Source organism: Pteronotus mesoamericanus, unplaced genomic scaffold (assembly GCF_021234165.1).
Source record: "Pteronotus mesoamericanus isolate MK-2021 breed Mesoamerican mustached bat unplaced genomic scaffold, CSHL_Meso_final contig_73, whole genome shotgun sequence".
Taxonomy (NCBI): domain Eukaryota; kingdom Metazoa; phylum Chordata; class Mammalia; order Chiroptera; family Mormoopidae; genus Pteronotus; species Pteronotus mesoamericanus.
This window is the reverse complement of record NW_026555245.1, coordinates 20,753,093-20,763,115: the sequence shown is the minus strand read 5'-3', so window position 1 is coordinate 20,763,115 and position 10,023 is coordinate 20,753,093. Positions and strand designations below refer to the sequence as shown.

Below are 10,023 nucleotides of genomic sequence, written 5' to 3'. Positions count from 1 at the left end.
ACTACAAAAGGCCCCACACAGCAACAATGATCCTGAGAACAAAGAACAAAGTTGGAGGAATCATGCCACCTAATGTCAAACTATACTACAAGACCATAGTAAACAAAAGAGCCTCATACTGGCATAAAAACAGACACACAGATCAATAGAACAGAATAGAAATCCCAGAGATAAGCCCACACCTATATAGTCAATTAATATTTGACAGAGGAAGCAAGTATATACAAAGGCTAAAGACAGTTTATTCAATAAGTGGTGTTGGAAAAATTGGACAGATACATACAGAAAAATGAAACCAGACCACCTTCTTACACCACATACAAGAATAAATTCAAAATGGATCAAAGACTTAACTGTTAGACTCAAAACCATAAAAATTCTTGAAGAAAACATAGGCTGCAAAATCTCAGACATTGCTCATATAAATTTTTTATCTGACATATCTTCCCAGGCAAGGGAAACAAAAGAAAAAGTAGGCAAATGGGACTACATCAAATTTAAAAATTTTTGCACAGCAAAGGAAATCAACAAGATAAAAAGACAACCCACAGGGAGAACATGTTTGCTGATACACCTGACAAGGGGTTAATATCCAAAATTTATAAAGCACTTAAAAAACTTAACACCAAAAAAAATAAACAACCCAGTTAAAACATGGGCAAAGGACCTGAATAGACACTTTTCCAAAGAGGACATACAGATGACCAATAGACATATGAAAAGATGCTCAATGTCACTATTCATCAGAGAAATGGAAACTAAAACTGCTATGAAGTACCATCTCACACCTATCATAATGGCTATCATCAGTACATCAGCAAAGAAGTGCTGGTGATGATGTGGAGAAAGGGGAACCATTTTTCACTGTTGGTGGGAATGCAGACTGGTGCAGCCACTGTGGAAAGCAGTATAGAGATACCTGAAAACATTAAAGATGAATCTACCTTTTGACCCAGCAATCCCACTTCCAGGAATATATCCAAAGGAACCCAAAACACTAATTTGAAAGAATATAAACACACCTATGTTCATTGCAGCATTATTTACGATCACCAACATATGGAAGCAGCCCAAGTGTCCATCAATAGATGAGTGGATAAAACAACTATGGGACATTTACACATTGGAAATCTACTCGAATATAAAAAAAGAAAATTTTATCCTTTGCAACAGTATGGATAGACCTGGAGAATATTATTCTAAGTGAAATAAGCCAGTCAGAGAAAGACAAATACCATATGATTTCACTCATATGGAATTTAATGAATAGACTGAACTAACCAGCTAAATGGAAACAGACTCATAAATGGAGAGCAAATAACAGCTGCGGGGGGCGGGGATGTTAGGGAGTGGAGACATTGAACATAAAGGAAAAAGGACTCAGGGACATGGACAACAGCATGGTGATTGCTGGGCGGAGAGGGATATTGGGGACTAAATGGTAATGGGGAAAAATACAATGAAGATTAAATTAAAAAAAATTAAAAAATTAAACAAATGCAGAATATGCTAGGGATTGTTTTAAAATAGAGAGCAATTTTCCTGGAATTGGGCCTTTAATGGAACCAGGCTCAAGAAATCCAAGTTCTACCTCCTACTGGCTCACCCAGAAAGACCGTTTTCTGTTCCAGTTTTGTTTGCCCTGTGGTTAGGGTGGAAAATCAAAATTCAGGTACACTCATCCATGAAGGTTACAGGAAATAAAGTGATTTTATTGGTAGTAAAAGAGAATCATATTAAAACAGAGCCCACATACATTTTTAACAACAGTAACAACAATAAAAAAGACTTAAGTGATTAACTTAATCACTAAATTATTAACTAAGTGATCAAAGTTAATCACTAAAAACAAACTAACATCACATGCCTCCTGAATGATATACCAAAAAGGACACAATACTACTTCTTTGGTTTTCCTGACAAAAATGAATAACCTGAATCTAATCATGAAGAAACATAAGGTAAACCCAATCTATGGGGCATTCTACAATGTAACTGGTTTGTATGATTCAAAAATATCAAGGCTAAATAACACCATGAAAGGCTAAGAAACTGTTCCAGATTAAAGAGGACTAAAGAAACATGAAAACTAATGGAATATTTTGTGATATAGGATTATATGGACTGGGAAATATTAAATAGTTAGAAAAGATATTATTAGATAATTAATGAAAAATATGTATGAAAGATGGAAGATACTTCGCATTATATATCATCAGGGAAATTCAAATTAAGGCAACAGTGAGATACTACTGCAGAACTCTTAGAATGGCCAAAATCCAGAACACTGGCGACACTAAGTGCTGACAAAGATGAGCAGCAACACCCACTCTCATACATTGTTGATGGGAATACAAAACGGTACCAACACTTTGGAGGGCAGTTGGTGGTTTCTTATGAAACTAAACATACTCTTGCCACAAAATCCAGCAATGATGCTCCTTTGTATTTACACAAAGGAATTGAAAACTTATGCTTATACAAAATCTGCAAAAGGGATGTTTATAGCAATTTTATTCTTAATTGCCAAAATTCAGAGGCAGCCAAGATATCCTTCAGCAGGAAAATAGATAAATAAATGAAATCATATTCAGCACTAAAAGTAAATGAGCAAACAAGTCATGAAAAGATATGAACTTAAATGCACATTTACTCAGTGAAATAAGCTAATCTGAAAAGACGACGTAAGGTATAATTTCAACTATATGACATTTTGGAAAAGGTAAAATCATGGAGACAAAAGTATCTACAATTGCATACAAGTATATGCAATACATCTAAAAAAAAGGTTAATAGTTTTGTGGGGTTTTTTTTTTAGGGAAAAATTCTACAAACATTTAATTTAAAAAATGGATAAAGAATACCAAAAACCGTCATTTAAAGCTTTTTAAAAATAATAGAAATAGACAAGAAATACACAGAAGCAGGTTTAGTTTCAACAAGTAATAAAGTAACAATTAAAATAACATCATTGTCGCACTCAGATTAATAAGTATTAAAAATATTGGTAATATCATGTAGTGACTGTGAAAGAAACTGGGTATTCATAGACTCTTTTTCTTCATCTTCTTAAAGCAGTCCCTTTAGCATGTCTTGCAATGCTGGTTTGGTGGAGGTGTATTCTTTTAGCCTTCTTTTTTCACAGAAACCCCTTATGTTGCCTTCCATGTTAATTGAGAACCTTGTGGAGTAGAGCAGTCTTGGTTGCAGGACTTTGCTTTTCATGACTTGGAATATTTCTTGCCATTCCCTTCTGGCTTGTAGTATTTCTGTTGAGAAGTCAGCTGCTAGCTGTATTGGGATTCACTCGTATGTTACTACCTTTTTCTCCCTTGCTGCCTTTAGGATTCTCTGTTTGTCTTTGATATTTGCCATTTTAATGATGATGTGTCTTGGAGTGGGCTTCATTGGGTTCTTCTTGAATGGGACCCTCTGTGCTTCCTGGACTTCTGTGACTTTTTCTCTCCTCCAATGAGGGAAGTTTTCCATCCTTACTTTCTCAAACAGGTCCTCTATCCCTTGCTCTTCTCCTTCTGATATCCCTATTATACAGATATTATTACATTTCAAGTTGTCCTGCATTTCCCTCAACACATCTTCATTCTTTTTGAGTCTTTTTTCATTTACTTACTCTTTCTGGGAGCTTTTTTCTACTTTGTCCTCCAGCTTGCTGATTCCACCCTCTGCTTCATCTTAGCCTGCTTTTGATTCCTTCTACTGTGTTCTTCAATTCAGAAATTGTATTCTTCATTTCCTCTTGTCTCTTATTGATAGTTTCTATGTCCTTTTACATGCTGATAGAGTTTGCAGTAAGTTCCTCATAGATTCCCTGTAGTTTTTGGTAATTCTCTCTGAGCTCACCGAGCTCATTGAGCTTCTTTAGGATCATTGTTTTGAACTCAATATCTGCTAGTTTACTTGCCTCAGTTTCATTTATTTCTCTTTCTGGGGACTCCCCCTTTCCCTTAGACTCGGGGGGTGTTTCTTTGTCTTCCCATTATTTGTGAGGCTCTTCTCTTTTTCTTCTGCTTCTTAAATTGATCTGTCTTGATTTCCTGACTTTATGGTATGAACTTCTATGGTAGGAGACTGCTATTTTTTTATTCTAGATCTGCCTCTGATGATGTCAGATGTTGCCCCTGTCTGGCCTTAGGGAGTCTATTTGAGATTTTCAGGAATCTACTCTCTGGCTCTCTTCTTCAGCTATTAATCTAATCACTCTGCACTGAGCACGGCAGCTTAGAGACACCACAGGGCGGGGCCGAGGCCCTCCTGGGGGCGGGGTTATTGGGTCCTCTCAAGCTGCTGCCATCAGGGGAGTGGACTGGCTGAGCCAGATGGCTGCTGCCATATGGGGGAGGTGTCAGCACTGGGATCCTGCCAGTTCCTCTCTCTATTCTCTCCCCAAAGTCTCTTTCCCCAGTCTCTCCTCAAGTGTCTCTAGACTACTCTGTACCCCCTTTAGCCAGGGATCTACTATCCGTGGCTGCCACTCTGTACTCAGCAGGCTGGCTTAGAGACACCACAGGGTGGGGCCAAGGCCCCCCTGCGGGTGGGGCTATTGTGTCCTCTCCCTGCTGTTGCCGCTCAGGTGAATGGTCTGTGTGAGCAAGATGGCTGCTTCCATCTGGGGGATGAGGCTGGCTACTCTCTCAGTTCTCTCCCCAAAGCCTCCTTTCCCAGTCTCTCCTCAAGCATCTCTAGCCCAATCTGCTCCCGCCTTTGCTGAAGCCCAAGGTAAGTGGCTGTTCAGTTGTGCTAAAGCTGATTCTTCTGTCTGTCTGAGGTTATAAGGCTCCTCTCCCATTATTGTTCAGTTGTTTGTTCCAGGTGATTTCTCCACAATTTAGTTGTAATTCCAGGTTGATCCTGGGAGGAGATCAGTGTGACTTCCACTCACTCCTCCATCTTCTTGATTCCTTAAACTTTTTTTTTTAAAGACACAATTTCTGTGTCTGCTCCCAACTCTCTACTGCTTTGGGTTGTACATGAGTTTTTCAGGAAAAGAATGACCTAAATCTTCTCCCAGTGGAATCCAGGACAGGTGGGAAAGTTAGTATAGGGAGAAGTAGCCATACTATGTGTCTGATGGCACCAGTCTTGTTCCTTGGTGGACTACTGTGTGGAGAAGAGCCACCACCAGCTGATGATCTTCCAGCCTGAAGGAGAGAAAGGTGACCCTTTCCAGAGGGTCATAGGCTGAGGCCAGAAAGGTCAGGTACTCCCATACATATAGGCATGTAAATCCTACTAGCTGTTTAAGACTTTTATCAAATATTGTATATATATGTAAACACTGTCTGGGGTTTGAACCTACAGAAAACTTATGCTGTTTCCTGCACATAGTATGAATTATTACCCCTTATGCATGTTATGAATTATTGCACTCAATATAAAGTATGAGTTATTGCATAGTTCAGCCACATGTGCTGCTTCTGTCCTTTAAATTTTATTTTTCACAATTTGGTATTTGATACCTCTTCAAACACATTGTAATCATTCAGGCATCTATACATGTGTATGGTCTCCTCTGCCTGAAATGCCTCTCTTTTCCTTTCTGCTGTGAAAATGTATATGTCCAGGTCTTTGCCCATTACAGCACATGGTATATGTTCAGGGAATATTAATGGAATGCATAAATGAATTACTCCTTCATTCCCAAACTAAGTTAATCACTCCTTTCTCTGTGGTTACAACCTTCTGTATATGTCAGTTGTTTCACTTATCACACTATGTTTCTTATTTTCTTTCTACATCTGACATTCTTTTTTTTTTTCTTTTGTTACCACCATATCAATTTTTTTCCAATGGCACTACAATATCTGGAGGTGCTTATGGTCACACTGCACTAAATTTCCTGACTTGTAGTTTCTGCCCAAAGGAATGTCTACTTGCTTGTTCCTTGTTTCTTTCCCCTTTTTGGAAGAAAATCCACTACAAGCCATTTACCAAAATAGACCTCTTTATGCACTTATTAAAAAAAGGTTTTGGACATTTGAGTTCCTGAATAAATGAAAAAAAAAATTGGTTGTCCCATTCCCTTTCCCACTCCCGCCGGCCTGATAAGCCAACATTTCTGTTGCCTCTGAAATCTTAAAATATAATCGAAAGAAATGTCATCATGTGTTCATGCTGCATTGCATTGAGTGGTCCCCCAGACACCTGTCAGGCAGAGAATCCCTAGGCCTGGGCAGTGTCGTGAGATGTCGTGAGGTGACTACGTGGGCTTGTTGCTGTGGTGGATTGTGCGTGGGTCACAGGTGCTGCCTGGAATCCCACCGGGGGCAGGGGACTGCGAGGTGAGCTACCTACAATCTGTCCGGGAAGTTGTCCAGAGCCGGGACGCCTTCCTTCAGGCCTTTGCAATCAGGCTGGGGTGACTGATGTTGTCGAAGGGTCTCAGGCAGCATTGTCCCACGGTCAGGTAGGTGCTGGGGGAAGGCCTGGCTGCCCGTGTAGGGCCTCAAGGTGGCGGTGAAGCCCGAGGACTCGCTGACAGGCGGGCAGGCCTTCACCACAAACATGGGGGTGGGGGGTGGTGTTGGCCCCCTGGTACTCTGCCAAGATGTGGCCCTGCTTCCCATTCAGGACACCATAGATGCCACTGACCTCTTGTTAGGGACATTAGACGTCCATAAGATGGGTAGGCCCCAGGAGCCAGGCTGGCAGTCAGCAGGCAGACTTAGAGACGGCGCCAAACGTGGGGATGATTTGTGTGGCGTCCAAGTGCAGCGTCACTTCACGGATGTCAGCATGCACGCACGCCCCGTGTGTTCTCACACAGCGCCACTTCTTTGGTGGCCCATTGGAAGCCAGCCACCATGCTGTCCTTGATCTTCCTGAGGTACTGCACACTCTTGGTGACGTTGGCGAGAATGTTGGGGCTGGTGGGCCCAAAGCACCAGACCTTGCGGGCCTCCGCCATGCTCTCAGCCAGGTAGCGGGACTTTGCGTGAGCTCCTGGTGGGCGGACACTATGCCCTTGTTAATGTCCTAGACCAGGCTGTTGGGGAAGGGCCACACCTTCGTGTACAGCCGTAGCACTTGTTGGGGGACTTGGACAGGCACAGCTTTTTCGACTTCTAGTTGATGGTATCGATGAAGGAGATGACCAGGACGGATTTCTTGACTGAGATACAGATGTAGTTCTCCTCCAGGACCTCAGGGAGATGTATGTGTGCATCTCACCCCTCCCCGCTCCCGTGATGAGTGCTTCCTGGACTCCTCAGTGATGCACTGGAGGATGGAGTCTGACTTGCCCAGGCTCCCCACCAGCTAGCCTGGGTTAGTTGGCCAGATTTTTGGCCTCCATGTGACTCTAAGGACAGAGCTACTGCTGAACTTCATCACGTACATGGTGATAATGTGCTTGAAGGTGGTGATGGTGCCAGTCTTCATGAGGAGCGGGTCCATGCCCACCAGGCCCATGATGCTCCCACAAGGCACCTCCTGTATGGATTCTACATAATGCCAGATAGATTACTGATGGCAGGCTCTATTTATGTTTATCTGGCAGGAGAAACAGAATGGTGGCTGAAATATAGTAGATGATCAAGAAATTCTTGTTGAATTGATTTGAATCTTTACTTACTCTAGGACATCTACTTATTCACTGCAACTGGGCATCTATCTGTGCAGTCTGTGTACTATCCTTAAATGCAGACCTCTTTATGATGTGGTTTTCTGCCCTTACGTGATGTGGTATCCTGGGCAGAAATCAGAATACTGCCAGTGCCCAGGACCAAGAAGTATACTCGGCTGCTTATTTTTGGTATAGATCCTTGTTTTGAACTCTAAATTTTTGATGAGTTCAAGATGCAAAGAGCCTTTGGGAATGCAAACCCTAAAGGACTATTATTTCATAGACAGGAGCAGCCTCTGGAAGTCCTGAAGTGTCCCTGTGCACTGTGGGATCTCCAGACAAGGTAAGTCCTCACAGCCTATAGGTTCTGGGCAATGGACCTTGCTACCCCCAGCTTTTCTATGAGTAGAATCCAGGGCTTCCTTGAAAAGGAAGAAAAGGAAGCAACCTAGAGGGAGGCAGGTTAGCAAAATTGTCAGGAGAATAGATTTTGGAGTCAATGTTGGGTTTGAATCTCAACCCCACTCCTTATTAGATATGCAGCTTTAGACAAGCCTACTGAACTTCTCCTAGCCTTAGTGATAACATCTGGAAAGTGGGGGATAATAAATAATACCTATGTGATAGGATTTTCGTAAGGTTAAGTGAACAAATAAATATAAAAAGCCAGCTCAGAGTAGGTATTCGGTAGCTCTTGTGTCATTCTATCAAAGTTCTGGCTGACTGAAGCTTTGGTGCCTCAGTTGGCTTCAGTGCTTTTTCTTTGATTCTGTATATACAAATCCTTTGCATCAACAACTGATGGTATACTCCCCTCCCCTCTTCTCCCACCTGCTACCTCCTTGAAAAATCCAGGAGTTTAGCTTTTCCAAATGTGTGCCCTGAGGCATCTCTTCCATTCTAGGAGCAATTCATAACTCCAAAGCTCTCTAATGACATTTGGGAATTTTTTGTCTATTATTTCTTCAAATACTTGTCCTGCCATAATGATTTGCTATTTATATACATTGTGAAGTGATCACCACAATAAGTCTAGTTACCATTTGTCAGCGTACGTAGTTACAATTTTTTTCTTTTCCTTGTGATGAGGACTTTTAAGATTTACTCTTTTAGCAACTTTTAAATATGCAATATGGTATTATTAACTGTATTTTTATAGTTATCCCCATGACTTATTTTATAACTGGAAATTTGTATCTTTGACCCCTTTAACCATTCTGACCCCCCAGCTTCTTGCCACCACCAATCTATTCTGTGTATCTATGAACTTTTTTTTTAGATTCCACATATAAGTGAGATTATATAGGATGTGTATTTCTCTGTCTGAATTATTTCACTTTGCATAAAACTCTCAAGGTCCAACCATGTTGTTGAAAATGGCAAAATTTCCTTTTTCATGGCTGAATTATATTTTTATATATATATGTATATATATATATGCCATCTTTATTCATAATCGATTGATGCTTAGGTTGGTATCATATCTTGGCTATTGTAAATAATGTTGTAGTAGACATGGGAGTGCATATATCTTTTTGAATTAGTGTTATTTTTTTCAGACATATACCCAGAAGTGGAATTGCCAAATCATCTGGTATTTCTATTTTTAATTTTTTGAGGAACCTCCATGCTGTTTTCATAGTGGCTACACCATTTTACATTCCCACCAACAGTGCATGAGGATTCCCTTTTCTCCACATCCTTACCAACACTTGTTATTTCTTATGTTTTTAATCATAGCCATTCTAATAGGTGTGAGATGAAATCTTATTGTGGTTTGGATTTGAATTTCCCTCATGATTAGTGTTGTTATCATCTTTTCGTGTGCCTGTGGGCTATCTGTATGTCTTCTTTGAAAAAATGTCTGTTCAGATCCCCTGCCCATTTTTTAACTGAATTTTTTTTGCTGTTGAGTTGTATGAGATTTTTAAATATGAATTTGTATCTTAACTCTTTATCAGATATATGATTTGCAAATATTTGTTCTCATTTTGTAGGTTGCCTTTTTTTGTTGTTGTTGTTTCCTTTGCTGTGCAGCTTTTTATTTCATGTAGCCCCACTAGTTAATTTTTCCTTTTGTTGCCTTTGTTTTGGAGTCAGGTCCAAAAAATTACCACCAAGATTGATGTCAAGGAACTTACTACCTATGTTTTCTTCTAGGATTTTTATGGTTTCAGGGGCAGAACTCAACTTCTAAACTCTGTCTCCTCTGGGGACCTTGCCAGGGCTTGGTTATGCATATTGTTAGGGTAGGTCTAGAGTACTCCTTGCCTTGGATCATGCTCCTTGGTCTCTCTAAGCATGGTCCTTCTGATGTCTTAGATGGTGCCCAGGCTTGTTGAAAGATATACATCGTGGAGCATTGTCAGCAGAAGTCTCCTCATTGGTGAGGACACTCAGTGGCCTAAGGTAGGAAGAATGGTTACAGGAACCCTGGGTTA

The 10,023-nt window shown here is 40.7% G+C and overlaps 1 pseudogene; it reads right to left on the bottom strand.

Annotated features, from left to right (window-relative positions):
• Nucleotides 1-6,308: 6,308 nt before the first annotated feature.
• Nucleotides 6,309-7,464, bottom strand: LOC129078505 (elongation factor 2-like; annotated as a pseudogene).
• Between the last annotated feature and the right edge of the window lie 2,559 nt (nucleotides 7,465-10,023).